Raw genomic sequence first — 23094 nt, forward strand, 5'->3', positions numbered from 1 at the left:
CGGAGCAGAGGTGGGGCAGTCCTGAAGGGTAGAGGAGCATCATTCCAGTTTGTAGGTAAGTAGACGAAGGGCTGCTGCCTTTTTTTTTTCTTTTTTGGAATTCTTCGTCTCCACTGTGATTGTGTCCTGGCTGTGGGACTGTACACTAACAGTGGCACTTGAAAACACAAGCCAAAAAATCCAAAGGCGTAGGCTTAAATAATCTATGGGCAAAATATCTACCTTAGTAAAACCTCCCTAGACGCATGTAGACCTGAACCTCAACCCAATATCAAACACTCGCCCCCAAATTTGCTTGAAGAAGAAAAGCAAATTAACCTGGTCCTAAAGCAAGAGTGAAGTGATGTTATCTAGAGTTAGAAATTTTAAACAAGCCAAGATCAAAATCTATTTTTGTGAGGTATTAATGTGGTTAGATATTTTGGCGGCAGATGCTTTTGAGACTATAGTTTTGTTGTTTCATTTGATGTTTTCATATGGACCCACCCTAAAAACAAAAAGACACAAGCAGACAAACCCCAGCTGGACATCAAATACCACCAAACACATGCGGGTATGTTGCAAGGTCACTCAGCACACTTCTCTCTTTGGATCCTGGGCCCTTGGGGAAACCCACAAGTGGCAAACATGTGTGCGCACAATAAGGACAAGAAGACACTCCCATTAAACCACACCTTTAGGTGACCCCATACCCAACAGGCAGCAATTCACATACCACCGCAGGAAGAGTCTGACATGCACCCCACATTTGAAGCACAAGGCCCGCTGAACGTACTCACAAGCGTTAGAAAGTCAGCAAGGTCACTGGCCCATCCCCACCTTTGGAGGTCACTTGTTGAGAAAAGCCACAACCAGCAGACAACAGTTGACATGCACTCTAACCAAGATTCACCAAACACACATGCACCCAATACACATGCTTACTGGTTAGTTGAAAGGCTAAACATGGCCCCATCTCTCAAGCTCCCTATAGGAAGATCCCCAATCAGCTAGTCACTAGTACATACTCTGTATCAGAAACACAAAATCCACTGCACACATTCACAGGGGTTAACGTAATGTTACAGGGCCTGGACCACCTGCTCACCCCCAGTTCAAAGCCCAAGTCGGTGGGGAAATCTTCAACGTAGACCAGCACAGAACATCTTCGTAATCCATAACACGACCTACTGCATTGGTTTGCATGGATTAAAAGAAAGCTGAAAAACTTGACCTTTTAATTTCCCATCATTTGGAAACCAGTAAAATCTGCATCCAGAAATCTGAACAAAAAACACCTAAAAGTGACAAGCCAAGGCACTGGAAGCTTTTCCACTAAGAACATAACATCTCACATGACTGAATTCAGGTGAGAATACATTTATCCCCAGATATAATTCTATTAAAACTATCCAGCGCAAGAAGTATGGTAAAGTGCTCTCCAAGGCTATGATACCAAGAACTTGACCTCAAATGACCTTCAGTAAAATAAATACCTTCTATGCCCAGCACCCCTCCCCCATAAATACTCAGTGAACCTAAGGCATTGCAAGGGAACTTTCAAAATGGTGCGGTGTTTGATCAAATGCTGCTGTTGACCTGTGGTCCTTGTTGCAGTCACCAACAAAAGTCATTCTCCAATACCTTTTCCTTTGGTACTTGAAGGCATCGAGATCCATCACCCCCAGTCTGTACGAAAGGTTCTTGATGTGCTAGATAGGACGCTTGGTGTAAAACAGGTGACGCTTGGTGACCGCCTCAGAGAGGATCCCAGCCTTAGATCAGGTCTGCCCACTCATCCCCCATCCTCTGTCCCCGCACTATATAAAATTTAGTGGACAGAACACAGATCAACAAAGTTTGAGATTTAGGCTTGAGTTGAAGGTCTTTTTTTGCTTTGCTACAACACAGGGACTATTCCCCTTCTACTCACAGAGTGAATCTTACAGTGTTTTTCATAGCAGCAGGAGGGAAGACGGATGCAGACAGTCATTTTTCTTTGATTTTGATGTTTATAAGTCTTTTATTTCTTAATAGCAGTACTGATAACATTGTTTTTCTTTTGTCACCAATAATGCCACGCAATATTCCCTTAATTAATTAATCATCCACGATGTTAATCGACAACAAACAGTCGACCATGTACTGTTTGCAAAATGCAAAGATATTATCGGTCCCATGTTATACAAGCTTGATGTCATTGTGCCTCCAATTTTAAAAATTGCTATAAAATGCGTTTATTGCTTTATGGCAGCACACTGAGGTGTGACTATCCTTGACAGCCTGGCAGCTACCTTAGACTGTAAGCCTTTCATTTAAAGAGACCTTACCTTGGGAATGGGATATCCCGGTGCCATGAGCAGCAAAACCCGGCCATACCCAGCACAAGAGGCCGAGCAGGCTCTCCCATGCATGGGATGCAAGAGGGGGACTATGGGAGGAAGGAGATGCGGCCTTCCCGCCAGAACGGCTGCGTTCCAGTCCCGGCGCCGGGTCAACATCCTGTGATTCTGGGCAAATCACGTAATCTTCCTGTGCCCAAAGAAAACAAAACCTGCCTTGTCGGATGTAACCTGTTGCTCATATAAAGCGCTCGGGCTAGGATGTATTAAAATGCAAAAAAAATCTTTGGACCCGTGGTGAAGCAGGCTAGAATTTAGGAGGCAAGCCCCCCCTTCTCCCCACCATTTTCGTCAGAGGTGGGGAGTCCTCCTACATTTAGAACTATTAAGCCCACATCCCACTGACGCCATTCTTGCAAGGATGTTGCGGGGGCGGGGTGTCAGTGCTGAGTGATCACGCCGAGTATTACCACAGGGGAATCTGCACCAAACCTCATTCAAACAGCACGCGCAGACCCTTCAGATTATGAAATCGCCAGCTTGCTTTTTAGGTTCCAATGCTTGTCAGGCGTCGGCTCCCGTGGGAGGAGTGAGGAATCAAAAAGGGGATTTGCATTGAGGTAGAAAGTGAGAGAGATAGCGTACTGGACTGGAGAGGAAGTTACAACTCAGGCAGGGGTTAATTTGTGCAGGGGTTGCAGGCAGTGCCCCCAGCACTCATTTTTAGGGCCTGAGGCGTATTTTTCATCATCAGACTGTGTCGTAGTGCAAGAGTGAGGAATGGAGAAGGAAGAGGAAAAAAATGCAAAAACACTGACAATTGGAAAGAGCAGCGATGAAAAATCTTGCAAGAGTGAGATAGAGTCAGGAAGTGTAGGGTGGTGGAAGAAAGACGCCTGAGGTGGACTCATGACTAGGCAGCTTTGCTATTTGGCAGCACCGGCACTCGGCAGCACCAGCAGCAGACTATTAAGAAATATTTTGTGCCCCTGCATTGTATTTTTTTTTTTTTTTACAAACTAAGTACAGATGAGCTGATCAGTGAAGAGTGAAAGTGAGAGTGATTTTCTGCAAATTTCCCTACAGGACCATTTCCCTACCTTCTGCCAGAGTTATCCAGGCAGATTTGGGACTTGCACGCCTTCACCCTGTGCCTCCTCGCCCCACCTTTCAGGACCCCATGTTTCCAATCCACTTTCAAGTCCCCCTCTCCGCAATTGACAACTCCCAGATTGACGGAGCCATTAGATTAAGGTCACTTTGAAATTTGATTACTGTTACAATTGAGGATCAATTGATACAGGTAAAGATCCTTAGAGGTAGCCATGTAAATCTGATAAAATATTTATCCCCATGTAGATCAGTTCAGCAATCAGGTAAGAAGGTATATTGTTAAGCACCCCAGCAGGCAGAGGTGGTCTTTGGAGAGATAGCGCCCTGGGTGACAACAAATCTGTTGCCCCCGTCGTTGGTGTGTTGGAAAGATAAGCGAGGCGGGTAGAAAGTGAGTTGGATAAGAAAAAGGATGGCCATGAAAATAAAAAAACAGTAAATGTAGACAGGAGTGCCAGTGTTTAACACAGTTTTATTGCAGCCAGGTTAGAAAGAGTCTACTGCAGGCAGCTCCTGTACTCCTATGGAGGTCACCACCCTAGGGCAGCACCCTAGGTGTGGGCCCAGCTCACCCATGCCACAGGCCGCCCTGCCAGCAGGGACTTCATGTTATCAGCTCAGTCCCTGAGTGGCTTCCCCTGGTTCCAGCTCACAGAGACAGAATCCTGAGGAAGTGCAAGGCATCACATACAGAACCATGACACGACATCAGGACAAAGATGGGACCAAGTGACAGACGGAAGATGCAACGAATACTCTCTCCTAACTTGGACTACTTGCTAAGAAATGTAATCGATTAGAAGCTTAGTGGGACACGTCGTGTAAAAAATACCAATAAGCAGTCCTTTGATTGATGATAAACAACACATCATTTACTTACCACAGTTTTGTGAAAAACCCCTGTCAACAACATGGGGTTTGGCAAACGTTGACACGAAACCCTTCAGAAAATAACTATATGGTGTCAGATGCAGGCATGGAATCGGTGAATCCATTCTACATATTCAGGATTTACTGGCTGCGTTATGGCCCTCGCAGACCTGCGTTGGGCACCAGATAGATAGTTAGGCAGAACTTCAGGACCATTTTTGTCCTTTCCACCAAAATCCTGCAACCCACACCCTTGGGAACAAAGCTACGTTTATTTTGTATTTGTGCAATAATCCACCTCATATTCTGCCCTACATGTGTGATGTTCGAATTCTCCTACCACAAAGCATTCTGTTTGGTTTCTGTAATACATGTAATATTCAAAACTGGGGCCTCATCTCATCAGTGCTGCTTCCAGGTATCAGATAATCTCAGTAATGGCACCTCCCGCCTGTGATCTGTTAGTTTATGAATACTGAGAAGTTTTGTACTCGAGTTATCTATAACATAGAGTTATTTTTCAAAAGTCTAAAACAACTGTGTGAATCCCTTGAAAAAGGATTCTTAAAACCAGACCCAGTAAACACTTACTACTGAAATCTCTGCGTACATTTTATTGTCATAAATTTCTGAGTTTAAAACTGTGATCAAAGAACAGATGGTACAGTCCAGATCCTTCCATTGGCTACATGTGAAGGTATATTAAGTGTGTTGCTAATGTCCACATGGTACGCTCCAGTGCCCACCATATGCCTACCTAACATAGTGGCGCCAAAACCTACCATTCCCTCTGCATTGCCCTAGGTTCTCCAGAGCCCTAATGCCCCCTTGAAAGCCAACGTGGGTTAGCCTGAGGCCCTGGGGATAGAGGAATACCCACTGCTGACCATGGGGGAGAAGCCCCAGAGTTAGATGGGCACAGTGCTGCACAGCATGTATCGGCGCCATGGCAAGTGCAGACGACAAGCCGCTACAGAAACATGTGGGCAAAAAGAATGGAGGCAGTAAGTACATACGATAACCTTCCACTTGCTCTCCCTCCAAATCCATTACCCATTTTCCGACATCCAATCAGAAGGCGTTACATTTTTGGCGCGGAGAAAAGGAGCTGCCGCTACTGGACAGGGAGTGGACTTGTATTGCGAAAGGTTTGACCATGAGATTTACCAAGGATGCCGTTACATTTGGCAACCTAAGTGATTGTGCAAAACAAAAATACAGATATTTTCTCAAGCCAGGCACCAAATTTCGGTTGTGAAAGTGGAAAGAGGGGCGGGTGGGTGAGTGTGATAGCAAGGGCAGGAAAACAAAAATAGGAAAGCACGGGACAAAGACAGGGTAAAAAGTTTCAGGAGCCAAAGAGAGGAAAAAAGTGGATGAGCAGAACAGAATATGCTAGTTACATTGTCACAATTTGTGCTCCCATGCGCCCCTTTTATAAGCACCACACAATTATTTTGCAGAATGACTGAGACATTTGCTTCTGCCTCCAGCAAGCATTAAATTTGCCTAGTCCAGAAAAAAGGTTTTGATCAAAAATGTCTTGATTGGATTCCACCCACGATTGTTTCTCCCTATATCTGAAATCTACATTTTAAATGAATTACTTCCCCATTTAAGGGCAGCTGACTTGAAAAACAATGTAGGTTCAGTAACTTGAATGACTCTTCAAGAGCGAACACCATATCAGTTATTTTTGCTAAATTTACAAAACTGTTCACTTGCAAAATAAAAGGTCACTTACTGTAGACTTTGGCTGATGTAGACCTTGCATGGCCAATGTTTTGGGTTCCCTAAATTTCAAAACATCACACTCAAGGGAAGCAAATGTATCTGTTAGGAGTCTGAATTCATTTTTACTCTGAACAGTAGGACTTTTCAACTGCTTGTGATAAACAGTACATTTCTGCTATGACATGTTGAATGCAAAGTAGGGAATTTGCCTCAATACGGATATCCGAGGTTGGCGAGTATGAGTAATAACTATCATAATGAATAAGCTGTTGTTTCCAATTGAAATCGCAATGCTAACTACACATAAGCGTTCTAGTTATGTATAATTTGCCCACATCACTTTCATATGTACCAAACAATCCTTAAGTTTGGAAGCAGGAGGCTGCAGCCTTCCTCCTTTCTGAAGGCATTGTGGTATTCTACAAAACCAAGCTTAGAAAGAAAAATAGTTCTTCTAGTCAGCAATTGTGTGCCCCAGATTCGTTCACTGGCCACATGGGGATGGGGAAGGCGCCATTAGCTGGTCATAGTCGCCCGCCTCTGCTCTTCAAACTCCCCACGATCTTATCCAGTTGTCATCATTTCACAAAAATTGTCATATTCCAAACGCAAATCTCCCCACCCGATACATACGCTAAAAAACCAATAGGTACTCACCTGAAGTCACACAGATCAGGGAATAGGCAGTCGAAGCCCGGAATGTAAATGTGCCTAAATCCAGGTGGGGGCAACGGGGTACTATAGGGGTCCGATGCCATGGCGGAGGCAGAAAAGCACTGCAATAGCACGCTGGCCCGTCTTTGTAAAAAGTGGTGAGTAAAAAAATTAATAGGACCCCTTACGTACCGCCACTCCTTACGCCAACCATCGCCCCACCACTCGAACGCCCAATGGGTAGACAGAAAAGATTTGGCGGGTGAAAAAAGGCTCTTGTATTGGACAAAATACGCGCCTCCCATTGCAGAGGGTTCTCTAAACTAGATTTTCTTGTGATCACGTCCACTATGACATCAGAATTGGCGCCCAGAAACCAAAGATACATTGGACACCAGGATAAGTATTAAAGTAAAAAAAAATTACTGGGCAAAGAAACAGCAAAGGGTTGAGACAGAAGAGCAGTTTTAGGTCTACGTAGCTGGCAGTTAACTGAAACAAAATTTGGCGGGAGCCCAGGACAGCAGTGTTCGACACATAAATATTCTAAAAGAAAAATCAAATCCGACCTTCTTTAAGTGGAAAAGTTAAAATCAGCTTCATACCACGGTAACCTTCTTCTGGAACTTTGCAGTCTTCCCCTAGAAGAAAGTTATTTTTCCCTCAACGTTTTCCAATAAGCCCGTTGTCCTCTTCGAGAAAAAAGAAGCCCAAAAAATCCAAGACTCCTCAAGATACACCAAACAAATGTTAATGAAGAGTGTTTTTCTGTCGACAATTCTCATTGCATTGTCGCAAAACTGAGTCGAGCGGTAACTGAGTCACTGCAAAATTTCCCTTTTTCAAGATTTGATAGTGCTGCGTCAGATGAAGCCACAACGCCCCGCCCACACAGCCTAAAAATATATCCTTCATCACCGGCCAAGCTCACAGCTGAGAGCCAAACCACTCCTACCATCCGTTCGATCGTTGCGAAGTCAACCGGCCCTGCTTTCAAGTGTCCGGTTCAGTGCACAATTATTGCACACCCATTATGGAACCCTCTTCATACACAGAGCTGCTTTGCTTTGCCACTAGCTTTTCACAATATGTCACATACATACATACAACTCCAATGCAGCGGCAACAGAGATGTCCAGGAGCAAGTTGGAGGTGACAGTGATAGTTGTGCTTAAGGTTAGTTTTTGCCTCACTCTCCTCCTGTGTGGTTACCAGTTGGCTCCAAGTTACTAAGGAGACAATGGTCCAGTCCAGGGCTTTCTGTTAACAACCAAATGCATTCTGGTGCTTGTAGTACACAATTACAATGGTGTGTAAAATGAAAAGCCAGAACATAAACAAGCATTTGCAATGCAGTGGGTGTTGCATTTGCTCAAGATAGAGCTATTAGCGTTATAAATTCCTAACTGGACTTTTCTTACCACATAAATTGAAAATGAATAGTAAAACAGTTGACATAAGCGAGCCAATGCAAAGCGCCACGGCTGCCATGAGCATGAGTGGGAAGGACAGACACAAAAGGAAAAAGAAGTTTGCTCGCAGTAAAACATATCAGCAAACGTGCAGTTATCCATGTAGCAGGGTCGAGGCCAAGGCGGTAACAAAACCACCCCAAGGAGGGACAAACGTACAGCATTTACCACTGATAACAAAGGGTTTTTGAAAGGCAAGCCTACGAACGCGTGATAGTGAAGGGCATGAGGTGGGCGTGGTTAAAAGCTACAGATAGTTTACAACAGGCCTGAGCGCTTGCACGCTCGACCTAACTAGAGTGTCCTGGTGGATTTATTTCCTAAGGAAATACAATGTTCAAGGGCATAAAGAAAGGATGAAGTGTTGGGGGCAGTAAAAGGACGAAGGGGGGTGCTGGGGAGAATGGCAGACAGAGGAAACTGTTTAGCAATGATGTTAGGAACTGAGAAAGGGAAAAATAATAGAAATCAGGGACCGTAAATTGCTGATAAGAGGGGGAAGCAGAAGGCAGTGGCGTCTCTAGAAGTGAACCCCAAGGAGGAAGACTCAGGGACACAGTTTAAACTGGTGGGGACACCTACAAAGATTTTAGATATATAAATATTAATTTGTGTGAATATATTTTTAGATGTTTGCTAAAAATGTTTACATCTGACTTAGTACGCATGTGTACATGTATCTTTATGTGCTTATATTTAGATGCACTAGCGCCTGGATACCCTCTCGGGTGATTAGCGTGCAATAAAAACTATGATAACATAACCTACACATGCAGAGGAAGTCGGATGTAAATATTTTCAGCAAACAACACTGCTTTGAAGTTGAAGGTAGTTGGCAACCAGCCATGTCAGTTTGTTTTTTTCAGTTTTACCTCCTGGCACATTTTCAAGAGCAGTGGTGGTGGGGTCAGGGCAAATAGAGCTGGAGCACAGGACTCACCTGCCCTGCCCCCCCCCCCCCCCCCCCAGAAGCCAGTGGCAGACAGTGGAGAGTGGGGTACTGCAGAAGAGGGAGCTGTTTAACAAAGAGAAAAGAGAGGGGGTTGGCGCTGCTGAGGACAGCTGGAGAATAGAAGTTTCTGTGAAGAGAAGATGCTGGTAACAAAGTGCCAGAGGAGGGGAGTGCTGGAGCTCCTGAGAGACGCAAAGAAGTAATTCGGGGAGGGGAAGTCCAGAGACCTCTGAGGAGAGAAGTGAGCTAAGGAAACCAGAGAGTACAGCGACTTCTGCAAACAGAAATGAAGGGGTGGGGGGGGGGGGGGGGTGCTGCTGGAGAGAGAGTGCAGCAGAGATTTATGGGTCCTCGGAGGGGTGACTGGCAGAGGGCATAAACTGTTGGACAGATGGGGGGTGCACTCAGGGACAGGATGCAGGGAATGGCGAGAGGGAGAGGCGGAGCGGGGCAATCAGGGGGCATGGGGCAGAGAGGGGTGACAGCCCGTGAGGTGCTTGGGGGGAGAGATGGGCTGCAGAAACTGATGAGGGAGAGAGATGCGCCTGTCCACCTACTGCGAGGGGGCGGAGGGGCAATCACAGCTGAGGAGAGAGGGCAATAAACTTCTAGATGCAGATAAGCAAAGAGTGATGGGGGGGGGGGGGGTAAACCAGGGAGGGGTGGGGCTCTCACAACAGGCCCTTGTTTCTCCTGCTTCCGCCTTTTCAAGTCTCTCTGCCAAGTCCACCGGAAGGAGGAGGCGGGAAGCACGTGACCTGCCCCGGGCGCCTGCTGGCAGCCATGGGCGGGTGAGGTGCGAGGGGGGCATTGAGCCTCCTCCTCCCAATCCACCTCGTGACGGAGGCGAAGAGGCCCCGCCCCCAGTGCACTGCCAGGGTCAAAGAGAGGGAACCAGCAGGCATCGCCTTTTGACTTTTTTTTGCAGCTTTATATAGGAAACTGGACCGGAAGGTACTGGAGCGCTTTATGTGAGCACCAGTTGCATCACGCAAGGGCACATTTATGTTTGGTAAGCAGGAGGAGATTAAGGGGGTTATTACAACTTTGGAGGAGGTGTTAATCCGTCCCAAAAGTGACGGTAAAGTGACGGATATACCACCATCGGGCACATTTGGGACGGATTAACACCTCCTCCAAAGTTGTAATAACCCCCTAAGTGTTTTGCCCACAATCACAGGATGTTGAGCCGAGATTCGAACCTGGCTCCCCACCTCTAAGGGCAGGAGCTCTGACCCTACCACAACCTCTTAACTCAGTGTCCCTGCTGCTTGCATTTGGGCATCCCAGGTCCACACTGCACAGGCTGCAATTAGGATTGACACCTGGCTGGTTTTACCCGTATTTTAATGTCTCTGCCCAACAAAAATTGCAAAAATGACCAGGAACCAGTATTTTTTCCTTTTTATCAGAATATACTTTAAGCAGTAAATTTAAAAGAAAATTCTTCAAAATCAGTGGCATAACAAAGTCCACCGCAGCCTCCGCTGTGTGTGTGTGTTGGCCCTCGCTCCACCCCCCCCAGCAGAGTACCCAGGCATGAGAGCTCCTGAGTGAGTCAGAAGTGGGACCCCTCCATGTACTATTCAAAATCTGCTCTACAGACGCCCTAATGAACCCAGATTCATAATATAAGTAAACAAAGACCGAAAGGGGAGGTTTAAAGTGATTAAAAACTAATTTATATAAACTTCTACCTAAGAAGCAGGTTGGGCCTTTGCAGAACCTTAAAAAGTGAGTAAATGGCTGGTATTTTTCTCTGAGAATGGTGGCAACCCTAGCGCCAGCCTGCGTTGTTTACACATGGTAGTCAGTGTCTTTGACTTGAAGGTGGTCAGTAATTAAAGCACCAAGAAGCCATGAATGTGCATCATAGCTCCCTATTAACAAAATTCTTGTGCTACCCTCTCAACTCCAGCTTGCACTTTGAACCCCCAAACTTAAAGCATAGGCTGGACCCCTATGACTTCACAAAGGCCTGCCAAGTATTCAATTTCTGTTTCCTTTCCAAACTCCTTAAACAGTCACCACTTGATTTCACCTCTTCTTGACAAAAGCCTGGCTGATGACACTTTTACCACTTCAAGGCAAGCTAGAAGTAGTGTTAAGCTGATGATTGCATTTGTGCCCACCCTGAAGCTTTAGACCCAACTTTTTTAGATGAGAGGTTGTCAGCCTTGAATAGGACGTCAATGTTGTTAATGTGGATAATGCTTGCAAATAGAATCATAAGCATTGAAGCAGGTACTCCGCAGACGAGGTTGTGGGTGCCAGAAGTGTGGGGGGGGGTGATCAGGCTGACTGACTGTTCTTCTGGTCGGAGAAGAGCATATCCAGCAGAGAACACCTTGGATTTCAACCTGATACAGGCATCAGATAAGGATGGGATGAGATACCGTATAGAGAGCGGCGGAGAGGTCCAGAAGGATGAGGACATCAGTGCCTCCTCTGTCTAGGATCCTAAGGAGGTCGTCTTTAGCGGCACAGAGGACTGTTTCTATGATGTGGTTGGGTCTGAAGCCAGACTGTGTGACATTAGGTAGCTGGTGGTCATTGAGACAGTTGGTGAGGGGGATTGCTGATAAGTTTCTTTAGGACGTTGGCCAGGTACAGAAGCAGGGAGATGCGTCTGTATCTGGCAAGCATCTTTGTATCTGAAGACAGCTTTTTTGAGCAGGGAGAGGACTTTGGTGTGTTTCCATGTGTCTGGGAAGGTGGCTGCCTCAATAGGGTTCTTCAGAATCTGAGTGACTGCTGTGCTGATGGGGTGCAGTTCTTTGCTGAAGGTGTGTTGTGTCAACGGTCCAAATGGGCTCCGGAGTAGATGGACTGCACAGTGGGGGAGGTTTCGTCCATCGTGATGGCTGGCCGTGTGGCCATGGCTGTTTCTTTGTGCAAGATGGGAAGTCATGTTGTGAGGTCTGTCGGGTCCAGTTTGAGGTAGAAGTTGTCATATATGGCGGTTATCTTGCTGCAGAAGAACTATGAAAGCTTGTTTCAGAGACCCTGTGAGGGGGTGATGCTGTTGGAGGCAGCTGCTTGGGAAGTGAAAACCTTCACAATGGCAAATATCTCCTTGCTATTGTTGGTGCAGGTGTCAGTGAAGCCTGCGAGCGCAAAGCGTTTGGTGGCACATATTTGCTGAAGATTGCATCTATGGGTGGATTTGAAGGTGATCTTGTCCGCATTGTTTTGTGGAAATGATGCGTGGGGCCACAGATGAAGAACATGACTTCAGGCTGCGTAGGGGAATTGTTAATTACCAGTTGTTTACAGTATATGGCAAACATTTGCTTTCACTAAAAAGAGAGACAGCTGTCAGATACAGCAAAACAATGTTACCTGTTTGCAGAACATTACAAATTATGTGTTTGTTCCAGATGAATAGCATGGGGGCACTTGTAAATATTCTGTCAAGCACAACCATCGGTTTAGGTCATACCCTGACTTGGTAGATTATTATTATACATTTACCAAAAATCTTTTCAGAAATAATGTGTATCATGAAACTAAGGGAGCTGTTGAAGCAAGGGTGCAACTTCATTTGAAGTGACCAATATAAACAAGCATTGGCAAAGCCAATAGGTCTCCCGTTTGGGACCTCTTGCCTTTGACAATGTTTTTAGTGATGTTGTGTCACTTCCCCGATGCTGTGCAGCATGGCTAAAGAGTGAACAAAAAAAGATGCTATGACGCACACACCTGCCTCTTTTTGTAGGCGCATGTAGCGTTCTTTTGCGTGCCTCCAAAATGAGGCAGGCCTTTTGTTCTTTTTCTTTTCTGATCTGAGTTGGATCTGTAAATCAAAAAATAATAAGCGTATGAAAGCGTTTTTTGTCTTCTTTTTGAGGCACGGATGGTGTAGGAATCAATACAAGGGGTGAATCAGCTTAAGAGCAGAAGCCACCCAGCGGGAGTGGGGAATCAATACGGAGGGCAGTGGAAAGCCCCGTCGGTGAGAGAGAGAGGAATGTGGAGTGCAGGGAGGAGAGAATCACTCACAAGAGAGAGTAACATAGAGCTGTTGAGGAGAAGCACATGTGCAAAAAAAAGCAGTGCTGGAAAAGCAGTACACAAGCGAGCACAACACTGAGGGGGCAGGGAGAAGCATGCAGACAGGAGAGAGCAACACAGAGCGCAGCAGACAGGGTAAGGCAACCATGTGTGGGAGACAGCTTGAACACATAAGCACTTTTGTGGAGCGCTTAATCAAGCAGAAAAGAGTAGCATTTCAAAAGTGAGCAGCAGAAGGACACAAGTAATGTGTCCATGCTCCAGGGGTAGAACAAACACAAGAAGAGGAAGTAAAGCCCACACAAGTTGACGAATAAAAAGCAAGCAAATAAGAGTGGCAATAAAGCCAACCAATGATAAGCAATGGGTGAGCTCTAAGCCAATTGTAAGTGGACAATATGTCTTTTTTGCCACTTCTACTTATCTTGACAATATAGTAGTACTCTATATTGTGAACTGGATATTCTTTCCGGTCAGTATTTAGACCCCTCACACTCCCATTTTTTCAAAGTTAAACAAAGAAAATTTGGACCAAAACACATCATCAGACCACATAGAGTAAGGGTAGTATGCACCCGATCCCCCAAACAAAGGTTCACTTGCACAATGTCTGTTTCACCCTATCTCCAACCAACTACTGTTCATCAGCTCTTCAGGGAGGCCCAATCACACAACCAACTCAGGAGCCTTCATAAGGCCACTTCCATTACGCTTACTGTGACAGGAATAGCTTATTCAATCATCAAACTCTCTCTCCACCCCAGTGTACCTAGCATAGGCATTTGTTCCACAATACCGTCAATGTGGGTGTCAGATTTGACTCGTAATAATAAAGCATTTCTGGAACAGTGCATCATAGCACGAGTGTGCCTCCATGAGTGCTGTAGCTAAAAGGTGTTATTATCACCCAACTTAATGGCTTTAAAGTTAGCAAGCATAGAGGAATGACTGACTTGTCATTTCTGATATTCGACCTCTGTATTAAAATGTCATAATAGCTAGAAAATAATGCATAAAATGTGCCACAGAACGTGCCTTTGATCACATAGTATGCTCCATCGATTTCCTTTCCATTGCAGCATACTCCGTACAATTGATGCTTCATAATTTGGTCGTGCATTGCCAGTTGACTGCAGTGGTCCTGTTAAAAGGGATTACAAGAAACTCAAGAACTCGCTGCATTGCATACTAATGCTTGTTCGGCCCCATCAGTGCATTATACCACGTGTAGGAGAAGTGACACAGAGGATCCTTTTTGATGCAGTCTGAAGACATAGGACAGGTTCTGTCATACATGCTAGGATCCCGTGGTTCATGGCACCCCTTGGCAGTAGACACGATTCTGAGTTTGCTTGGTGGATCTTCCCTATCAGGGGCATCTTTTCAGGTCCCAGATTAAGATGCACTGTGATAGGAAGTCTATGGGGTTATTTTCTGAAGCCTACCCTAGTGAGACAGAAGGTTGAGTAGTCTTTGCAAAAAGCAATACAAACATAACCCAATTGTTATCTCCCCATAGGTCTTTCTTTTACCCTTACATTTGTTGAAAAAACAATATTGCCGACCTTGATTGCTCTTCCACTTCTTACCTGGCAGAAAGCGTATCTAGAGGTGGGCGGGGCCATCAAATTAACAGGGAGAGCCGAGCGGAGGGCCTGGCTCGGATCTTAGAGCCTGTGCACGAGCCGAGCCCTGAAAAATAAATTCTATCTAATTCATACAACATCATGTAAAATATGATAAAGTGTCTACAAAATTCAAAAAAGTGCATTTCTTTCACATGCGGAAGCTTTGACATTAACAGGGCACATTATAGCACTACCCTGAGAAGTACTTAATAAAAGTGATAGTTTTGTACAATTAGTAGTTTGAACTCACATATTTGAAAGTGCATTCATACACAATAATGAAGGAAAAAGAATTTTAGTGAAATACAGTATTTACCCAAGAATAGACAGTTTAAGCGGGGAAGCTGTGGTTTATCCTGGTTTTATGGTTTCACTTTGTACAATCCAGCCAGTAAATGAGTATCTATTTGTCATTCCTTAAGTTAAGGCTTTGTTTTTACGTCAAGCACTTTGCTTGTGCACCAGTTGCATTATACAAGGGCACATTCATTGATTATATGCACGGGGAGATTAAGGGGGTATTAGGACCCTGGCGGTCGGTGGTAATATGGAGGAAAGTACTGCCAACAGGCTGGCGGTACTTTCCTCCATATTATGACATTGGCGGTTTTGCTGAAGCCAAACTGCCAATGTACCACACCGAACGCAACGGCAGTAACGGCCGTCGGACTGGAAATAACAATCTCCAGCCCGGCAGCCGTCACTTTTCCGCCTGTGGGATTATGACCCTGCCTACCGCCATGGTTTTCGTGGCTTCCTTACTGCCATGAAAACCACGGTGGTAGGCACTATCAGTAACAGGGAATCCCTTCCCTGTCACTGAGAGGGATCTTCCCCACCCCACTTCCCATCCACAGGTCCCCCCCACCTCTCCAGACCCTCCCTTCCTACACGCCCCTCCCTTCACACACACACACACACATGCATACACACACCCATTCCCACATTCATCCACGCATACATGTATCCATTCACACACATCCACACATACTTACATACATACACGCAGACACAGATTCACACTACTCAACATACACGCAGTCACAACCCCAAACATGCACACACATACAACACACAACACACACCTGCATACTCGCACGCACAGACATACACACAAAACACCCACCACCCCACTCCCCTTTCGGAGCACCCACTTACCTGGATCCAGGCGGTCCTTCAGCAGGAGATGGGATGGGGCGCTGCTGCCACCAGCAGCGTCCGCCAGCAGAATACCGCCAGGCGGTATTATTCTCATAATATGTTTGACGGCAGTCTACTGGCGTGAACTTACCGTTATTCACCGGCATGGCCACAGCCGGATTCCCGCCATCCTTCTGGCGGAAATTCGGCTGTGGTCATAATTTGGTGGATGGCTGGTAGCCGCGGCGACGGTCTTTTGGTGGCCGTTGCCACGGTCGTAGGCGGTTTTTACAGCCGTGTTCAAAATGACCCTCTAAATGATTTGCACAGAATAACAGGATGTTGAGCTGACCCGAAGAAGTGAACCTGGTCCCAAGCTCTACAGTTAGCAGCTCTGGTCTAATGCAACATCCTGGACAGACAGGGAGGAAGGCAGGCAGAAATCTCATGAGAGCTCAACCCGCTATGGGTGCGAGGTTCCAGCAGGATCTCGAGCAAGAGGCAGGATTAAGGCTCGAGTCTTACTTGAGCTTTCAGTGGCTTGCGTCCTCTATGCGTATCCATGCCTTTAAACCAGGTGCTGCACCGCAATGCTCAGCTTAACAACGTTATTTCTTGTCCTTTTGGCGTAAGTAATTGACCCAAAACACAGCTGCCAAGTTTTCAGTGTCCATGCGTGACGTGTTGCTTAAATCCGAATTTTTTTCCCTTTGAATTCTGGGACTTGTAGTCCTATTATGTTACAAGTCCTAGAATTCAAAGAAAAAACGTGGACTGGAGCAGCACATCGCGCACGGATCTGAGAAAATTGGCAGAGCTGCACAAAGGATCACAGCAAATTCAAGACTCTGCAACAACACATTTCCACAAGGTGCTCCTGATCCAAAAAATGCATTTTGGAGCCACACAATAGTGTGTGGAGCGCTGTACAAATGGTTAAAAAAAGAGAGCCCTCGGTGTCGGCAGTTTTATGGAGGAATGAAATGCACTCTCAGCTAATCCCACTAGGGGGCAGCAAAGACTAAGCAACATTACGCACAGTGTGGCTGGCTGGAATCTGGGTGGTTTGGCAAAAGTCAAATGAATTTGCAGATCTATGTGACGTATAAAGCGAAAAGCCAGCTACAGTGCAAGTGCTATACAGAGGGGCAGACAGACACAAGTACACGAGTCAGTCAGAGTATGTCAGCACTGAGGGCGCAGAGGGACAGACAGACACTAGTACACCTGAGTCAGTCAGAGTATGAAAGCACTGAGGGCCCAAAGGGGTGGACAGACACAAGTACACCTGGGTCAGTCAGGTTATGTAAGCATTGAAGGCCCAGAGGGGCAGACAGATACTAGTACACCTGGGGCAGTCAGAGTTTTCAGGGACTGAGGGACCAGAGGGACAGACAGTCACCAGTTCAACTGAGTCAGTCAAAGTCTGCTAGCACTGAGGGCCCAGAGGGGCAGACAGACAAGTACACTTGAGTCAGTCAGAGTATGCGTGCACTGAGGCCCAGAGGGGCAGACAGACAAGTACACCTGAGTCAGTCAGAGTATGTAAGCACTGAGTACCCAGAGGGACAGACAGACACTAGTACACCTGGGGCAGTCAGAGTTTTCAGGGACTGAGGGACCAGAGGGACAGACAGCCACCAGTTCAACTGAGTCAGTCAAAGTCTGCTAGCACTGAGGGCCCAGAGGGGCAGACAGACAAGTACACTTGAGTCAGTCAGAGTATGCGTGCACTGAGGCCCAGAGGGACAGACAGACAAGTACACCTGAGTCAGTCAGAGTATGCGTGCACTGGGGGCCCAGGCAACGCACAGACACTGGCGGCCGCGTGCCATCTGCTGGCCAGTCAGCGCATGGTATTGTCTGGGGACTTGGAAAAAGCACACTGCCTGCACAAGCAAAAGTCTAAATCGAAAAATGTGATGGTGTCGTGTTTTATCCTAAAAACACTGAAGATTGTATGGGTGTGAATTACACGTGTCGGCTTCGCGCAACTCGAGAGTGACTCTGTTATCGACCTCAGGAGAACTGAAGGTTGGATTGGCTTGCAGAGGGAGCATAGCTCTTAGAAGCAGGCGCACGAATCTAGTGAGCTTGATTGTTCACCCCTGCAGCCCCCCCGCTGTACCAATTTCCTTCAGTCCTTTTCTTACACCCATTCGCCCTAATAAGCAGAAACTAAATTATTTGTCACTCTGGTGTCAGGATATCCCCTGCGCCTCGGCTCCCTCATCAGGCTGTAAATTGGCGGGAAGGCGAGGGCCGCCGCGCTGATAATTCCCTGTCACCCTTTCCCATCTGGATAATTCCCCGGATGATGTCCCATCAGTCTGGACCCCTGCGCAATTCCCCCGGATAATTCCCCTGTCTGTCACCCCGTCCTCCCTGGCTCCCGTGCACCGCTCCCCTTCGGTTTAACCCTCTCGATGCCAGGGGTGCCACCTTGGGCTGGTTTTATCACAGAGCAGCGCAAGGTGCACTTGTTAAGTTGGTGGCCCAGCCTAGGTCTTCGGATGTGCCTCTTGGGAAGACACTGAACATGTTTCGGTGGGGCATATCTTCAGGGGATATTTAGGGTGTGACGCCCTTAATAGGTGCATTTTTTGGTCTGCTAGTAGGGTCAAGGGGTCCTGAGTCGAGTCTGCAATGTATGTTTCTGGTCCAAGAATAAAAGACAAGACTGTGAGCTTTGCGGTAAAACAAGAAACGGAGTGAGAGACAGAGGTGTACACATTGTGAATGAATTTAAAATGTGAAATTAGAAAACCTGGACTCAACAGGGGCTTCCCTGCTTGTCCGAATTGTGTGATCCCAGGCAAACATTTTATTTCGGAGCCCCCTTCTAATTTATCATCACATATGAGAGCACTTTTAAATACATAAGTTCAGGATGTGCGCTGTACAACCACCTTTAATATTTATTTTAATGGACTATAATGTCCCTCTTTCTACAGCAAGAATCTAGGTCACGTTTAGGGTTTACATGACTCCTTTAGGAGTTACCTGGAGGGCCTGGGGCTATTCACAAACTGTATTTCTAAAGTACTACTGTTTTTTGGCAGTACTTTAGAAGTTCAGTTTCTGAATAGCTCTTGGCCCTTCAATTTGTTGGAAAAATGTAAGTTGCACTTTTGGAGTAAATTTACACTTGAATTTAAAAAGTAGTAAACTTACTCAAAAGTGTAAATTACTCAAAAGTGTAAATTATGTTTGTGAATTGGGTCCATATAGGGACCGATTTACTGAAAAATGAGTAATTCTGCACCCATACAGGTGCTCCTTGAATGGGTGCAAAATTACTACTTTTTGGAATTCACAAACATTGGGAGGAGTAGACTTGGAAAGCAGCACCAGTCTCAGGTTTCCAGGCGTACTACTGGCAATCAAAAACCCAAAGGGTGATGGAAGAATGTTTGCATATAGTCTAACCCAGAGGTTCTTAGCCTATTGACTTCTGAGGGTCCCACAGAATTATTACTGGAAGCCGGGAATCCCCGCATAAACAATTTATAGGATTTGGACCTAAAAAAATAAAATAAAAAAAAACTACAGAAGACAAGTAAACATCAAAACAAATACACAAAATATGAAATATTTTTCTTAAGTCACAAACTAATATAAAATTATAATTTTAATGGGAAGATTGAAGCTTTTCAGAATCTGGGATTCTGTCTAAAAGTCAAAGGTAGGTGCTATGCTCCACCGTGCCGCTTTGTATTTTATGCCCTTAATGCGTCCTCGCTTTCTGTCAGATTATGCTAGTTCTACAATTGAGGCCACTAATCATCAATACAGCTCTTTGACATATTTGTACTGTTCCCATGAAATCTAGCTAAGGATATCAACTTAATTTTCAGCCTCCAGTTCCAAATTGCTTTACATTTACAGAGCATATTAAAATGTTCAATTTAACTTTGTTATGTGTATACACTTTTATCAATCCAGGGCTAGCTTTAGGGCTGGTGGCGCCCAGGCAATCGTTGTTGACACTCCACCTTCTTTTCAATGGATTTCCTCCCTACCACCCTCTAACAGTGTCCCTTACCTCTTCATCGCCCCCTCAGATATTTAATGAATTATTTTTTAATAGCATATTCCTCCTACTATAGTGTGACACACGTATTATACACAGACATTGAATCATACAAGTGTGTAAATCGGTGTGTAGGAAATGGGTGCTACTGGGTGTATGAGTTGCATATAATCTGTACTGTAAGGAATCAAATGTTTGGGGTTGCTTGCTCTATTGAACAATTACCATTCCTACACAAGAGCACCCTTTTTTAGCAATCTCTGATTGAAAAAACATTGAGGGGAAAAAAACAATGCTTTTTTAAACCAATGCCTTGACGTTTGTGTTCAGCTGTTTGACGCAGGTTACTGTAGTAGATTAGAGAAATAGTATTTTGTGAAAGTAATAAAGGGATCTCTGTGACAAAATCATTAACCCACTGGGTTATCTATGAAATACAAATCCGTAATCTGCGTGTTAAAAGGTGTGCTCTGCTCAGACCTCTACAGCAAGTATATTAATCACCAGTTACCTTGATATTTTTATTTTTACCTGATCATCGCAATCACACAAATAACTCTACAGCATGTGCCTTCATCCCTGCCCGCACTAACTTCTTTTGATTTTCTGGACAGTCGTTGGCCCCCGAGTAGGAGTCATGGACCACCAGGGGTCCCAGACCACAGGCTATGAATCACTGGACTAAATAGCGACAATCGCTTCGGATAGCATCTCAAGCCACGGACATTCACCCACTGTGCCACAGTAGACAGGGGCCCACCTAATACACATTATTTCTGACCCTCTTCCTCATGGAAACAGTGCAGCTTGAATCCTGGTCATCTCACCCCTCCACTACTTTTTTAGATGGAAAATTTGAGATTCACCCCCACCCCACCAAATATCATTGACTAAGATATTCCCCTCCCTCAATGGACACATCATCCCTCGTGGTAAAGACCCTGGGCTGCTTTCCTGTGTTGCTTGAATGGGCTATGGACGTGGCCTATAATTGAGTAAATACCATAGAATGGGTTGTAGGGTCCCCTGAAATGGACTGTGGGTATAGCTTATAATGGGGGAAAAGACACCCTTTGTTGGATTCCCTTATGCCCTTGAATTGACAGTGGTTGTGACCTATCACGGTACTCAGATCCAGCCCTGGATCCATGCGTCGCCTGGAATGGACTATGTGTCTTCTGGCACTGAATATGGGTGTGGCCTATAACTAGGTACAATAATATATGTGTCTCTTGGAAAGGGCTAAGGATGTGACCTATGATTGGGTAAATAAACTGGGCTGGGTTCCTGTGGCTCCTGGAATGGACTCTGGGTATGGCTTATAATGAGGTGAAACAACCCCCTGAGTTTGATTCCCATATCTCCTTGAATGGACTATCTGTGTGACTATAACTGAATAAATATATTAGGGTGGATTTCTGTCACCCCTTAATTGCACTATGGGTGTGGCCTGTTAATAGGCCTGGGTGAATTTTAATTACGCTGGAGTAATCAGAATAATTTCAGTAATTACACATTACTCTTGTAATGCAAAATTACCAAAATTATATGATTACGCCAGCCTGAGTAATTTGGTGCAATAATCCTACAGCAGGAGCACAGGAACAACGAACTAAGAGAGAGTGAGTGGCTGCTGGCATCTGTGTTTGTGTCCTGTAGCATTAAGTGTTATTTTCTTTGCGCAAAATGCATCCTTAGGCCCATTTTGCAGAAAATAGTGCTAGATGCTGGATTACACTTCTCACGTAATTGTGCATAATTGCAAGTAATTTTGCTGTAATTAGGAGCAATGCTGGAGAAAATTACGCCAGTTACGCCCACCCTAACCTGTCATGGTTTGGAATTCCTGTGTTTGAGTTGCGTGTCCTCTGTGGCCTATAACTGAGAAAACACTCTGGGCTGGATTCCCAAATTTCTTGAAATGAACTGTATAGGTGGCTTTAACTGTGTGGATATACTCCAATGGGTCTCTGTGTCCTGGAATGGATAATGAGAATGAACTATGGGTGTGGCCAATAATCGGGTATATACCCTGGGCACCTGTGTCCCCTGGAATGGACTGTGGGTGTGGCCTATAATTGGGTAAATTCTCTAAGGTGAGTTCACCTGTCCCATGAATGGAAGATGGGGGCGCCCTATAATTGGGTCAATATGCAGACCTGGATTCCTGTTCTCCCTGGATTGGACTGCAAGTTTAGCATTTAAAGTGGGGGCACACAGTTCTGAATTTCAGTGTCCCTTGGGGTAGACTCTGAACATGGCCTATAATGGTGTGAAAATGTTGGTCAGGATTCCTGTGGCCTCCAGATTGAAAACAGTGCTCATCCAATACAATAAAGTGTTGTACTGGGTGTTTCCTCACATCCCTAGGCCTTTGTTGAGGTATTGGCCGTGCAAATGCACAAAATGCCTCAATCTATTTATACCAGTTGCTCCCCATCCTCTGCAAATGCCTGGATAGGAGCAGGTCTATCCAGGTCTGACCTGACCTGCCGAGTGCTCAAAATCTGAGGACACTCCCATCTTGGTTGCTTTGCCATCAGTTCTTCCACATCTGCTTAAATACTGCCCCCACCAACCAGTAATAGTCCAGGACTGCAGTAAACACTCCTTGCACCTGAACAGTGATTTTTTGTCACTAACAGGGCTCTACACTTTGCTGTCCCACTTTAAGGTCTGGGAACAAATCTTCAGAGGTGAAGACGGCTGATTTGAACCTCGTAGGAAGGTGTTGTTTTGCCAGGTGTGAGAACAGAAGCTGATCTGCTTCCAAGGAAGACCTGAGCAAGGCCCGGCTGACAGACGGCACGTGTAGGATGCAGCTAGGACCTGAGTCGCCGCGGACCAGCCAGGATACTGAACTTCACCTTGCTGTAACTGTCCCAAGAATATGTGGACCAGAGGATCAAAGTGCTGAGCCAGTGTTCTTTATTTGCTTTGCACTATCCTGAGCCCATGTGAGCCAGTATCGGCTATTTCCTTGCCTCAAGGAGACATGGACTGTGTTCTTCTTGACCCCAGGTCTTGGGGTAATAACCCACTGGAAGCAGCTGGTCGTCCCTATGCTGGAAATGTCTGAAGAGTGTCTAGCTTTATGGTTCTGTATGTACCACATTTTTAAGTCTTCATTGGACCATCACACTACATACGGGTTCTTAGTTCC

General features: G+C 45.6%; 1 protein-coding gene across 1 annotated transcript in view; it reads right to left on the reverse strand.

Moving 5' to 3' along the window:
• TP53 (tumor protein p53) overlaps positions 1–7445 on the reverse strand; it is a 58625-nt gene extending 51180 nt beyond the window's left edge. The window contains exon 1 of the mRNA XM_069218743.1: positions 7298–7445. The gene's annotated coding sequence lies outside the window, so the exon portion shown is untranslated. The remainder of the gene's footprint in view (positions 1–7297) is intronic.
• Positions 7446–23094: the final 15649 nt, after the last annotated feature.

Source organism: Pleurodeles waltl, chromosome 12 (assembly GCF_031143425.1).
Source record: "Pleurodeles waltl isolate 20211129_DDA chromosome 12, aPleWal1.hap1.20221129, whole genome shotgun sequence".
NCBI classification, from domain to species: Eukaryota; Metazoa; Chordata; class Amphibia; order Caudata; family Salamandridae; genus Pleurodeles; species Pleurodeles waltl.